Source organism: Choristoneura fumiferana, chromosome 24 (assembly GCF_025370935.1).
Source record: "Choristoneura fumiferana chromosome 24, NRCan_CFum_1, whole genome shotgun sequence".
In the NCBI taxonomy this organism is placed as follows: Eukaryota; Metazoa; Arthropoda; class Insecta; order Lepidoptera; family Tortricidae; genus Choristoneura; species Choristoneura fumiferana.
The window spans coordinates 10418828-10434189 of NC_133495.1; the positions used below are offsets into that span (position 1 = coordinate 10418828).

Here is a 15362-nt window from a genome sequence, read left to right on the forward strand (position 1 = left end):
ATCTGTCACAACACATATGTTCGCTGGCCCCGGAATCTACGAGCCACTTCGTATGACAATGTTCCTCACACGAATTAGATACCACAAATGCATTATTTTTATTATCTTCTTTATTTTTCTTGAAACGACACTGCGACTTATTATGTCCAATTTTACTGCAATAATAGCACCTATTATCTGAACTTGATGTACTCGGACGATTGTTATTATTATTTGACCTGCTGTCACGATAGTTCGAAGTATTGCTTCTACACTCGTTCGCATAATGTCCGAATTTATTACACTTAAAACACTTAATGTTCCGTTTGTCTACTATTTTCTTCGCAACAAATGCTGCGGACGACTGCGATGGTCCGCCTTTCTCTTTCAATCTCTCTTCCTCCACTAAAAGTCTTGCCACGAGATTGTCATAAGTTTGTTTCTCGTCCGGAGCAGACTCCCAAGCTGACACAAAGTGCTTGTATTCTTCCGGAAGCGACATTAGTACTTTCGTGATTGTGAATTTATCGGAGATTTCTTCTCCCAGCTGCTTTAACTGGTTTTGCATTTCGTGAACTCTTGATAAAAATACTGACATTTCAACCCCTTCTTCATATTTATATTGAAAGAATCTTTGCTGTGCAATATGAATACTCGTCTCAGACTTCTGTTCATAGACGCTTAAAAGCTTTTTCCACATTTCAGCTGACGTTCTGCATGATATCAGATGCACCATGACATCTTCTGACATTCTTGTCACCATTAATGTCTGAGCCTTAGCGTCGTTAGCCTCCCAAATGGGTCTTGCCACTTTATCTTCGGGTATTAAAGTTCGTCCCTCTACGATGTCCAACCATCCCTGACCTCTCAGTAGTACTGTAGTTTGAAATTTCCAGATATTCCAGTTCCTGTTTCCTTCCAGTTTCATTACGTTGTTCGTATTTACTTCCATCTTCCTTTCCTGCCTTGCCAACCGCAAGTATACCTTCTCGACGAAAATTTGTAATGGCCGCTCGCCGGCAAACCTAACCCACTCTCCGCCGATATTCAAAATGTCGATGTTATTTGCTCACCACATCTCTTAACTTAAATAACAGGCTGGCGTCTCTGGGCCCATAACCTGAAGTTAATTAAATAAGAAAACTGGTTTTGAAACAATAAAGAAAAGATTTTATTCTTGCACAACGTAAATTCTGTATGACATAAAGATTGTAACAAAAGCTAAGCGACCGGAAACGGAAACTTCAGTCGAACATAGAGATGCCGACCTCTGACACAAAACTACAAACAAGCAAAGAGTATTTGCATTGCTATATATTATTCTAACAGTTTTGTGTTTTGTTTTTTTTTTCACACAGTATGGGCGTGCGTGACAAAACTTGAGTCATGAAATTTTTAATGAAAAAATGGGGACATTTTTTTAAACGATCGGAATCGAATGTGCTCTGGATTCTGAGTAGGAAAAACGATATTTTTCCAAAATTTCAGAAAAAAAATAATGGGTACTTACACTTTTTTTTTTAAAACGCCCAAATACAGTTTGTAAGTAAAATAAAATATTAAGAGATAACTAGTTATCTAAGAGGAAAAAAATCTTCACAGGTAGCCAGTTCTCTGGTTGTGGTGATCTCCAAGAAATAAGGGTCTTTTATGTTTTTTATTTGACCTTAACCCATTCAGTGTCATTGAAGCCCATCAGCGTCACGGTGGACCCTACTTATGCCGTTGACGCCGATGGGCGATGGGCGTCCAATTTGAATATTTCATGATATATTCTGAACAGAGAGTTACCTGTGGAGTAAGCCAATTTGACTTTTAAGCAAATATACGTATTTTTTATACAAATATCTGCTCCAACCGAGGATGAGCCATTATTCGAGCTAATAGCTATTTATATATTAAGTAAATTAACGTGGGCACACTTTTGTTGACATGGTAGAAGATTCTGTTACAAATTCCAGGTTATCTAGTGAAGTACATTGTGTAGTCTTAAAAATAATCGAAAATGGCAGTCTACAGTCCATTCATAAAAAGATGTGGTCACGAAAATTGAGGCGTTTGAAACTTGAAACACTCGAATCGCTCAAGCTTTCTAACCACTATAGGCTCTCCAGTCGTCATTGCTTAGCTATTAATTATCTCCTGTACTACGAACGACACACTTCAAGAGCTGACTCCTGCCCCCAGCTGGAGGAGCTCTGTTCCCGCACGCACCTTCTGTTCGTGGACAGCGGCGGCGAGCTGCGCGACTGCGGGGAGCTGCCGGCCGCCCGGGGGGACGCGCCTGAACTGCAGGTACCGAGGCTAGAAACTCTTTTCATTGCCTTCTTTTGGGTTAATATCACTTCGTCGAAAAAGAGTTGGGTCTAGAAAGTTCCCCGAATGTCTAGCCAGTCTCCGTCCGTCCGTGGTTCATCAATTTTTATTCTACGGTTTAAACTTTCCCATCCTACTTTCAATGTCTTTTTTTTATTCTTATCTTTTTCATAACGTGGGCTATACAGCCATATTTTAGTCTCTGTATTTGTATTTGTTTTGTGTGACTTTCCGTAATTTCACCCTTCTGTGGCCCGGCGGAAGACCAGTGCTGGTTTTCAACCAGCCATATGCTGAGCCGGGACCTTTTCATAGCGGCAACACTTCTTATTTTTTTTTTCTAACCTGTGTAATGAGTCACTACTGTTATAAATACATTATTTTCTTCTTTTTTTCTTTACTTATATGTATTATGCGAAAGTTTGTTTGTGTGTGTGTGTGTGTGTGTGTGTGTGTCTCTGTGTGTGTGTGTGTGTGTGTGTGTGTGAGTGTGAGTGTATGCTGCTACTGCTTGAAATTTTGGACAGTTGATCTTAACTCAACCTCAATGAAGACCACGATATAAATCTTGTCTACACGTTATATATGTGTTTTAGGAGTATCGTCGCGAGGCGGCGACGCGGCGTCGGCGGGAGCCGTCCGCGGCGCCGCGCGGGCTGGCGCTGGCCACCGACGAGCTGGGCGCCCGGGAGCGCGCGCGCGGCGCCGGCGGGGACTGCGCCGTGCTGGCGGCCGCGCCCGCCGGCCCGCGGGCCACGCAGGCGCTGCTGGCGCTGCGCGGCCGGCTGCTGGGCGCGCGCGTCGTGTGGCGCCCCGCCGGCGGACCCGTCGCGCGCGGCGGCAAGCTGGGACACACGCAGGTACCACGCGCGCGCCACGAACATCATTCTTGCGAGCAGACATCTTGTCGCTGCTGCTCACAGCGGCGACTTGACCAAACTTGATTCAAAATCACATTTAAAATTGGGTCACGTGACCAGATTTATCGCTGCAAACGAGCGACGAGCGACTGCATGTGGCCGCAGCCTTAGGAATACTGTTGGCCTATGGCACCGTGGACAGCGAGTGTTTGATTTCCAATTGTTGCCAGGACGCGCCGCCGGAGCCGGAGGGCGAGCGGCGCGCTGAACTAGCGGGCGGCCGCTGCGCGCACGGCGCCGCCGCGCTCGGCTCCACTCTGCTCGTCTGTGGCGGGTATGTCTCACATGAACTGACACTTAATCCCTACTATCCCTACTATAATATTATAAATGCGAAAGTAACTCTGTCTGTCTGTCTGTCTGTCTGTTACTCTTTCACGTCGAAACCACTGAACCGATTTTGATGAATTTGGTATATAGGTAGTTTGAACCCCAAGGATCAACATAGAATACCTTTTATTCCGGTAGAGGGCGCCACCGCGCGATAACCTAGATCCGCGCAGACGTAGTCGCGGGCATAAGCTAGTCACTTATATTTAGGGCCTGTTTCACCACTTGTTCACTAACTTTAAGTGACGGATATTAGTGATGCCGTCTCTGTTTGTTTTGTCCGAATAAACAAAGACGGCATTACTTTTATCTCACACTTAAAGTTAGTGGACAGGTGGTGAAACAGGCCCTTAGTGAACTATAACTCGGATAACTCACGTCTTAATAAATCGAGAGCTCGACATGTTTCAGGCTAACCTGTAGCCTTTCTTCTGGACGCCAAAAAATACACTGTTCTGAATTTGCTGTCTCCGTCTCCACCTGAGCGAGCCGCCGCGCTGATTTTGTTAGACATAGGGTTCAAAATCGTTACTTGAAATGGCTGCCGCGCTAGAAGGCTTGCTCAGTGAAAACCCGGCTTTAAAAATTGAGTTAAAAATTGTCTTCATTGCTCATTTCTATTTCACATTTTCAACTGCTCAAAAGCTGACTGTTTAACGATGAGACCGCATATTGTTTACCTGTTAAATTGATAAGTGCCCCCCCCTGCCCCCCGCAGGTACGACCGCGCGCGCGTGCTCCGCGGCTGCGAGGCGTACGACCCGCAGCGCAACGCGTGGTCGCCGCGCGCGGACATGCGCCGTGCGCGCGCGCGCTTCCCCGCCGCCAGGCTCGCGGACAGGGTCTACGCCATCGGCGGCAGCGACGGACACGTCGAGCTGGACAGTGTGGACGCCTTCGAGGATGACGACAAAGGTAATAAACCCTTTGGGGAAATCCATTTACGTCACACGTTAAGGCTGCGCAAAGATGTGAGATGATGTGCGAGAAATATGTTTTGCACGACATTACTCTAAAATGTGGCCATAGATAACCTAAATCCAGTACACAAAACTGCTTACATTTATGGCTCGCAAACACGACAACAATGTAGCACGTGACGGTAACAGGTCGTATCCATATATGTATTTTATAGTACGTTACGACTTTTTCGAATGTATTTCAGAATAATTTTCTTGGCCTACGAATATTGGACCAATGAAAATTAATCGTCTACTGCATGTGAAACTAAATTAATCAATGAAAACGCGTCATTCTATGCACAAACCTGTTTTTTCAAGTTTTGCCAAAAAAACAGGTTAGGACCATTTATCCATTAAGATTAAAATAGAATGAGAAAGGTATGCCAATAGAAAAAAAAAAACAACGAAATATTGGAAAAAATACCACTGGGAAATTATGGGAATGGGATAATTGCCACCAAAAAAACTATTTTCGGAAATGATGATACCTCCTCTACGAACGCACATACGCATACTCACATCTCAGGGTGATACCACACCAACCGATCGATGATAGCGTGGAACAGTCGGTTGATAATCGATGGATGATGGAAGGTCAACTGTTCTGACATCGATCGGTAATTGCTCGATTAGTGTATCCGTCGATCAGTCAAAGCTACCACACTGATGATCGATCGATCGATTAGTGTGGCAACACCCTCACGAGGCCCACTAAGCTTAAGGTCCTCCCCCCAGGCGGCAGATGGCAGGCGTGCCCGCCGCTGCCGGGCGCGCGCTCGCACGCGGCCGCCGCAGCGCACGAGGACAGCGGTCTGCTCTACGTGCTGGGCGGCTGGGCCGCCGGACGCAGCCTCAAGGCCGTGCATCGGTGAGTCACTGTCTTCTAGAAACTACTCCAACCCTAATGATCGCCCGGGTCTCATCCAGGTTTGATCCGCGTGAAAGGGAGAACACACCCGACACCCACGGGACCATGGCTATAGCGATGGTCAGCTATCACCCCCACCGGTAACACCCCGTCCCCCCAGGCGGCAGATGACAGGCTACTCCAGCCCTGATGATCGTCCACCGGGTCCCACCCAGCTAGTGTTGCCATATGGAAAAATGAATGTTCTGATAAAGCGTCCTGAACATGATCGCGAGCAGATGGGACTGCCCGTATATAAAACGCTGTTGTGCCATCTCTAGTGGGATGGTTAAATAAGGAATTATTTTCATAAATTTAATTTTGTTTTTATTCATCTTTTATTTTATTTTATTTATTGTAATTTTTACTAACATAGGTTAAGATAAATTGTTTAACAAAATGAGTCGTAATGTTACTTGAATAAATGAATTTAATTATTATTATTATTATAAATCCTGACATCACCCTAAAAGGTTAAGGGGCTGTTTCACCATCCATTGATTAGTGTTAACTGACGGTTAAATGTGATGCCGTCCCTATTCGAACAAAACAAATAGAGACGGCATCACATTTAACCGTCAGTTAACACTAATCAATGGATGGCGAAATGGCCCCTGAATTCGTCTCGTAAACATGGCGCATGCAACTGTGCCGAAATATCGAGCTTCTCTAAAATCATGGTACGCGGAACGAAACCCGAATTTAAATCATATTTTATTACTTGAGCGTTTATATTCGTACATACCTGCTGAGCTGGCAACGTTGCATTCTTGTTAGTTTTTCTTGAATATTCCATAAAAATTGAATTAAAATTAAAAATGTGGTCTATAAGAATTTTTCTTAATGTATAAGTTAACTAGCGACCCGCCCCGGCTTCGCACGGGCAAAGTAAAAAAAAAAACGGCCAAGTGCGAGTCGGTCTCTCGTACGAAGGATTCCGTACCTATACAACATTAGAGATTAGCATAAAACGGCAAAAAACCACGTTTGCTGTATGGGACCCCACCTTAAATATTTATTTTATTTAATTATTTATTTTTTAGTGTACCTGTTGCCGTTATTAATATCGAGCAAAAAAATCGCGTTTTTTGTATTTATTTGTACTGTTTTTAGTATTTGTTGTTATAGCGGCAATATAAATACATCATCTGTGAAAGTTTCAACTGTCAAGCTATCACGATTCATGAGATACAATGCATGCGATGAAAGATGATTTATGGCAACTTTTTACACTTGATTATATATACATTATTGTAGTTTTAGTACGGAACCCTAATTTTGTCTGTTAATAAATATAGCCTATGGCACTTTGGAATAATTGTACTGGACCGATTTTAAAAATTTCACTATTAGAATGTCAAATTATTAATTATCCAGTAGTTTTTGAGTTAATTCGTAACAAAAATCCAAAGCTTTCCTCTTTATAATAATTATTATAGATGTGTCTACTGCAATAATTATTTGTGATAGACTTTTATTTTCTTTAAAAAACATTTGTACGCTTTTAAAGAATATAAAAGTCTATCACGAATAATAATTAGAGTAGACACATTAACTTATATATTAAGAAGAGTTCTATCAGACCACATTTTTAATTTTCATTAAATTTTTATGGAATAATCGAGAAAACTAACAAAAATGCACGTTGCCAGCTCAGCAGATAACTCCTTGAGTAGTTGGTACTCATGGGCAGTGGCGATCATTTCCATCAGATGACCCGCTTGTTCGTTTTCCTCCCTCACAATAAAAAAAATAACAAAAAATTGTTTATCTGTTGTTAGGTTTTCTCCGTGTGACGGCACGTGGAGGACGTGTCGTCGCTGACGACGGGCCGGTCGCAGTGCGCGGCGGTGGTGTGGCGCGGCGCGCTGTGGGCGCTCGGTGCTGCGACGCGGGCGCTGTCTCGCCTCCACCGAGACGCTCGCGCTGCCCGACGCCGACGCCGCTGGACGCCCGGTCAGTGCCAGTGCCATGCCAGCGTCAAACTGGACGTTTTTAATGATTGGTTTTTTGGTGTTTTTTTGTATTTTTTATTTCAACTCCAAATTTGTTACTCTTACGGGTATCCCGTGAAACCATATCGAAAATACAAACTGAGACATGGATCACGTGTCAATATTCCTTTCCAGCAGTGGTGTAGGGGTTATAGCACGCAGCACGGGTTGCTGAGGGCCTGGGTTCGATTCCCAGTGCTGGTCTCTTTTTCTGGTTTTTCTGTGCATCAATGTCTCAGTTTGTTCTTGCGGTCACAGTAAAGGCGGTTTTCCACCGGCGAGGCGAGACGAGAAATTGAAATTTGTATGGCAGCGTCCGCGGCGGCTCGCGCCGGGCGCACGAGAATGCATACAAATTTCAATTCTCGTCTCGCCTCGCCGGTGGAAAACCGCCTTTACTGTGACCGCAAGAACAAATAACAAAAAATACAAAAAACAGAATAAAATAAATATTCAAGGGGGGCTCCCATATAACGCTAATATTGCTAATGTTGTATAGATAATAGTACGAAACCCTGCGTGCGCGGGTCCGACTCGCACTTAGCCGTTTCTTTTTACAGGGCTGTCTGTAACGGTATTTCATTGTGCAGGTCCTCCGCTGCCGAGCGCGCGGCGCTCCATGGGGGCTGCGCGTGGCGCGGCCGGCTTGTGCTGGCGGGGGGCTCCGACGGCGCCGCCAGCTTGCGCCGCGTCGACTGGCTGCTGCCCGGAGACGCGCCCGGCCTCGCCTGGCAGGGAAGGCTCTCCCTCGTCCAATTTAATCTACCCAATGCTGAGTAAAGGTCTCTTCCATTTTAGACCATTCTGTGCGGTCCTGAGTTTTCCGCATCCAGTCCTTCCCAGCCGCTCGCACCTAATCGTTCGTCCATCTTGCCGGCTGCCTCCCCACATTCCTGAACCCCTTTCGTGGTCTCCACTCCAACAACTTTTTGCCCCATCTTCCATCGAACCTACGGCAAATATGTCCCGCCCACTTCCACTTCCTAGAGGATATAGTTTTAGCTATGTCAGTTAGTCCCGTTCTTTTACGTATTTTGGTGTTCCGGACGTGATCGCGTAGAGAAATCCCCAACATAGCTCTTTCCATAGACCTATGGGAGACTTGTAGTCGATGGACGAGCTGCCGAGCTGGCGGGTGAGTGCGGTGCGGGGGGATTATTAATATGAAGCACTGACAGTTCGGATGCAACTGGATTTGAAGTGGCCATGTCGCACAAAGAACGAATGGGAAAAAGGTTCCCGAATGGCGACCACGAGCTAGAAGAATCTTCCGAGAAGGCGAAGGAACTCGGTCGGAAAACATCACTAAGGGCCTGCCCACATCTTTGCGGTTTGCCGTAGCATTATGCTGAGTGGGGCTCACTTTATACTATTCGATGTTAACCTTAACCTTATATTCTTTCCCTGTTATTTACTTTAATGTGTATCGAATATGTGTAAATAAATGTTTTTCTCTCTCTGTCTCTCTCTCATCTATCGACGCGAATCGGCTTTAGCTGACCAAAAAATGTATGTCTACGCAAAAAGGGTGAACAAGATGTCGTCCCGTCGGTTAACGTAGTTCGCGTCGGCCGAGCATATCGACGTCTTTTCGCTCTTACTGCGTTGGCATAAAGAGTTTTTTGACCAACATAACGCGTTTGGTGAGACCCTTAAGCTGCATTCTCGTGGTGACGCGTGTGTCCCTCCCAACAGGCGGGCCCGCCGCTGCGGCGCGCGCGCGCCGGTCTGGGGCTGGCGGAGCTGGAGGGCGCGCTGTACGCGGCGGGGGGCTTCTCGGGGCGCGAGTTCCTGGCCTGCGTCGAGTGGCTGCCCAGCCCGGAGGCCGAATGGACCGCGCTCCAAGACCCGCCGACGGTGCCGCCGCCGCTGCCCAGCCCGAAGGATAAAGAGGGCGCGCTGAACGGACAGGTGAGTAGGGGCCTAGGTTACAACAGATGTGCAACGTGTTTTGCTTGATTTCCGTTAACTTCGATATGATTCACATCACTTAATTAATTACTTGACCTAAACGAAAAAAATATATATTTCATACATAGCTAAGCCATTTAAATATCAAATTGCCATTGCATTGCATTGTCGGGTGACACTATTTACCGGCCCGGATAATACCGACCTGGAAATACCGATCCGAAATTTCGTGTCCACGCCCATAGAAAGTCATGTCATTATTACTTCAAAAATAATTTTCGGCGATTTGTCACTTTTGTGATATGCGTTGATATTTTTTTTTATTTTGGCTATACTTTTCGATTGAGCCAGCGTCATGTCGATTTCTCTCAATAAAAAAAAAGGAAATGAAAGAGACAGTTGCTATTCCTTGAACGTTGATAATGCAGATGTAATAAAAGAAACACGATTTTTTCTATTAATTATTTACTTTTTAAATGGTCTTTTCAGTGGCCAGTACCGCTAACACATATGCAACCTCAAAGTACCTAACTTTCAGCCGCCCCTCGTATGGAGAATGAGAAAAGTATGAATTGTCGGTAAAGTCGAGAGCACGTGAAGCTTTTCACTTGTAGTGACGAGCCTTACATCTACGGCGATTTTAATAACTTTGCATTTGGCAAGTTTTTTTAGAATCTCTAGGGGGGCCAGCTGCCCCTCCCTGCTCACCCTTGGCGACGCCCTTGAATAAATGGTATTACCACAAAAAAAGACAATTTGTCTGTTCATTTAAACAACATATCAAATTGTCATTGCTATTCTTCTGAAAATCAAGTTAAATAATCCCTTTTCTGCTCCCCAGGCGGAGGAGTGACGCCGCGCCGCATACGACGCTTCTGCACCATAAGCAATAAGTATTATTAACGGTAGAATAATTTATTGTGATCGCGATACATAGTGAAATTGATAAACCTCTACCTCAAAATTGTCGGAGCCTTACGCGCCCGCCGTATGTATGTGTAGCTGCCTTATGTACCGCGCGTCCACGCCATCTGTACCGAGAGCTGGGACACGGTTTATAATACAGATACAGATGTCCGACAAAGGTGAACCCTTAGAGCCCTTTCCTGCGTGCCGGGCGTCGGATCCGTTTAGTGTCGGATGTCGGTCACTTATATAGAAAATCGTGTCGGGCAGGTGCTTCATATTAAATGCTCTGCCACTGGAACATGCGATTATCCGGGCCCGACATCCGACAAGTGGGAACCAGTTCTTAGGCTGTTATGTGCTCGAATATGGTAAAGACAAACTTTGTTTTAAAGGTACGGAGGCACCCGAAGTGTCAAACAATCATTGTCTTAAATGAGTGACACTTTAATTTTGAGTGCCATTTATGGAATTTTATTATTTAGTGCCAAATGACAAAACAGCTGTACGATGGGTACTGAAGCTAATTTTGAGAGAGTATAAATGGCTCAATCAAGTTTTTAGTGTACCTTGTTGTCATGGTAACGTCTCCTGAGTCACATATTAAAAGTATGATTTCATGTGGCACAAATCCACTAAAAGTTAGGAGTTGTGACAGTTTTAAGGCAATTCCTTCATGGTTCATCTCCTAAGAATGCTAATAGTATAAATAGCAAATATTTTTCTAAGCAAGTGTATCGTATATGTCACGAAACAGAATAACAACACTAAAAATTTGATTGACCCAAATAAATAAATAGAATTTTTTCGATAAAATACGATGGCAAAACCATTATTTTCTACATCTGTAGTATTAGTAGTGCCAGTACAGACGGACTGCATTCCAACTGCAACGTAACCGCAATGCCCATATATTTTTCGTTGCAGTTCGATTGCAGTCGGCACAACTGCACACTGACTGCAATTGAAATGTATGGGCAGTCGGCAGTTACGTTGCAGTTGAAATGCAGTCTGTCTGTACTGGCCTGTACCCCGTGGTGTTGCTAGTGACTACCTATAGCTCTGCAGGGCTACTACGAAAGTTCGTGTCGTTTGGTCCCTCTGACACTTGTACTATTTAATACGAGAGCAAGAGGGACGGTACGATAGGAGTAGGCCCTCTGAGACGTGGTACGACTTTTGGCCTCTTGAAGAGGCTCAGAGTCACGCAACGGCGGAGAGAGCTGTTCTCGAAGTTTCTTTGCGCGATAGAATTTGGAATACCGAAGTTCGCCTAAGAACTAAAGTCACCGAAGTATCATAAAGTTTTAAATTGCTTGAAATATCTATTCTAAAGTGTTCGAGCTCTCGGATCGTATATTGTAGCGAGCGGTCGGAGTTGGTGGTGCGGCTTTCTATTGTAAGGATTGAATGTTGTCTAAAAAGTAAAGCCAACGAAACGAGATATAATTCATCCTTGTCTGATACGTCAATACTTGTATCTCGCTCCTTTTCTTTCTCTTCGTTGGCTTTACTTAAATGTGTTTTATGATCACTTTGAAAAGGTACTGCACTCAATGTTATAAGATTATACATAGTGCCATCCACGAAGACGCGTGATTTTGTCAAAAATAGACAGAACCACGGCACGCGCCATCGTGAATGACTCTATTTAGTAGCCCCCTTATTCATAAAAGCCGCGAGCCATTAGCTGATACTGTATTGCTTCAAGGTAGAAGTCAAAATATTTACATATATTCAATTTAGGCTATCAAGCACTTGTGAATGTCAAAAAAATCTACCGCCCGTTTGGAGTAACTTCTGTTGAGTTGTATTTTTTTTTTGATAGCTTGTGCCAATGGTTGCATATACAGACGTACTTTTATAACCTAATTGAGTGAAATTTTATGAATAAGAGGTTGGGTAATGGGTATGTTGATGTAATGAATTATCGTGTTAGAAAATTTTATTGATTTTAGCTTAGTGCTAGGTATTGGAACATACTTTATGGGTCATACTGAACATTTTTCAGTTTGCATTTTAATAAACGAGGGTTTCTGTCAGGCTAGTTGGCGTTACCATGAGGTCTGTGTAACAATTTTGACACTTGCGTGACGTTTGTGATTGTTTAAATAACATGCCAGTCGGAAGCAAGACTAGAGCGTTTTCACATTATCCGATCCGATATCGGTATCGGACGACACCATAGACACCATGTGCTGTTTTCACATAATTCCGACACGTTCCGATACGGCCGGCTCACACCAATTTGATACACGCATAGCTAGGGTTGCCACATATGCTTCGATTCCGATGCAAAATCGTTCCGGCATACTTAGGCAATCGAATGCTCAAATATGATGTGGTCAACTCAGCAGCTGCGACGTAGAAATATCCTTATTCGGGCCGGTCGGGCCTGTCGAAATACACAGAGACAATTTATATACGATACACCCTACGCATAGCACACATACAAACATTATAGTCCGACAGCCCACGGGCGTCCGATGGTGCCGCCAACATATCGGCGTCGGCTCCGATATCCGATATCGGCCGGATAATGTGAAAGACAGGTAACATATTTTACTTGTACCGATAATCGAACAATCTCTAACGTCAAACGGACCTCTCTATACGTTAGTCATCTAGCAAGTCGAGAAACCCTTATTGCATTTATTTACACTACATTATCTTGTGCATTTTTAAACTTACCAAGTCTTAGGAATGTACAAAATGACAGCTATGAACTGGCATGTGTTAAACGCATGATCAACGGTTGCTTAAAATTATATGATAACTCCGTGAATCATTTAATGAAATGATTTTGATGTGATACATTTTTAATCAGATTGTGATATGATAAATGAAATTAAACTGGTATATTGGAATTTATAAGAAATTTATAGGTTAAATGAGGCTAGATGGCGTTAGTGTCGAGAGTTCCCTTTGCCGTAAAAGTCTTGCTCGCGATTGACTCATTTAGATATTGAACCAATTGCAAATCGTCGGTGATACTGCAATACCGCTTATAGATTCAATTAAATTCAAATTTAGGAGAAAGTGGCTCCAACAATTTTTTGATGATTCTGCCAGTGTCGAGGTTGACTGAGACACGGCGAGTAGGTGGACCACAGACCTGATATCGAGATAGACCTTAACCCCCTTATTCATAAAACTTAACAAGCCTATGTTAACTAACAAATGCTTGGTCCCTTTCTAACAAATACAAATGTCGAAGTGACAGATAAGGACAAACGAATTTTAGCGGCATTTTAACTAAAATAGGTTTGATTGTCGTTTATGAATAAGGGGGTACGAGTTTACCTACCTTGCGTGTAAAAAGTTTGTCCGACTTAAATGCGCGATGCGCTTTGAAAACGCCGCCGCTGGAGTTGCGGCGGCACGCCTTTGAATCGGTAGCGTGCAGTCTTGATTTCCCATCACTAAATCTCGCTCGTGACGTCATCATGGTACGAAAAATTCGAGGTTCTCATACAGTTTGAAGCGCTCTTTTCGTCTATCTCGGTATAAGGTCTGTGAGGTGGACGTTTTGTACGACGACCTGTCAGTTTTCGGTGGGATAAATACCAGTTACTATCTGCAATGAGGATACACTAGGTTTTAAGAACTAATCCACAAATAATATGAAATGATATGGATGATGAGTTACAGTAAGATATGATATAACAGTTCACTACAGGTAATAATAAATTGAAACAAGAATGAACATTAAAAAAAAACTACTGCATTTATTTTTACCGCGTAAAGTGAGGATTTTTTTTACATAAGATTGAATTTGACTTGGCCTGTGTAAAAACTTTCACTACATATATAAGTATAACTAGCATTCTCCACAAGGTCTAATTTTCACTGTCAGAACAGTACAATGTTAGTACTGTTAGTGCAGTGGAAATTATACCTTATGGAAAATGCTAGTTACGCGGTACTGCAGTGTCACCGACGAAATGTCAAAGTTGGCAAACGGACCGCACGACACTACCGCCAGCTTCACAGAAACTTTCATTGCGATATACTGTCATTCGGTGCAAACGGAGAATCGTCCATTTGAATTGACCATTTTGAATTTGGATCAAAATGAATATCAAACAGAGGGAATTTTGTCAAAATGTAATTGTGCTGAAAAATATTTACAACCAAATTTATTTTTGTTGTAAATTAATTAAACCCAAATGGAATATTATCCATTATGAATTAGGAGCAAAATTAAATAAGCAATAAGTGAATGTTGTCTAAATCAAGTCTTAATATGTAGGCCCAAATGATTTCGGGTGGAGCATATTTAAAAGTGGTCGTTTTTTTTCGGCATACATCAAATTTGTCAATTTTACCATAAGACAAGGTTCCATTTTCGACGATATTCAGGATGGACTATTTTCCTTGTTGATGTATTCCAAATTGTCATTTTTCTGCTTTGACGTATAATTTCGAGTTGTCCATTATCCATTTGCACCAAATGACAGTAAACCTTCATTGCAAGGTACGTTTACGTTATTCAATCCATATGATTCCCGCTGCATATCCGACCCAGCTCGCATCGCGTAGGGTAGCGAACTATAAATGTTTATTATAGAGGTATATTGTCGTCCATAGTTTAGGCGCAGCCGCGCGTTGCGCACGCGCAGCCAGCGCCGCCAGAAAAGACATTACTATTAAGTTTATTTTATTACTCATAGTGTAAGGAAATAAACGGGATCGGTTTTACGTTTATTTTGTTTCGTAGCGTAAGGGGGTGAGGGTGGAGGGGTCGGAGGAGTATTTTTGTTTCTGTTTAACTGAATAAACTGCATTTAAGAGCATTATAATATCTGTTTTATTGTGTAACCCGTTTCAAATCATCATATCAGCCGCAGGACGTCCACTGTTGGACATAGGCCTCCCCCAACCCGCAGCCTTAACCAGGTTATCCGACCATCTCGTTGGCGGACGTCCTACGCTGCGCTTGCCGATCCGCGGAAAATTCAGACTACCATGAAAATGCGATATAATAAGTTTTTTTTTATTACATCATCACTACGAACTGTCAAAACTTGATTATACAGGCTGATTTCGGAGTCGTGATGTTACATTTTTAAATCAAGGTTTTTTTTGCGAATGTAAGTACACGAGTCATCATTGATTATCAGCCGTGTGTCTGAAT

At 43.4% G+C, this 15362-nt stretch overlaps 1 pseudogene; it reads left to right on the forward strand.

Moving 5' to 3' along the window:
* The first annotated feature begins 2013 nt into the window (after positions 1 to 2013).
* LOC141441959 (uncharacterized) lies at positions 2014 to 12198 on the forward strand (annotated as a pseudogene).
* The last annotated feature ends 3164 nt before the right edge of the window (positions 12199 to 15362 follow it).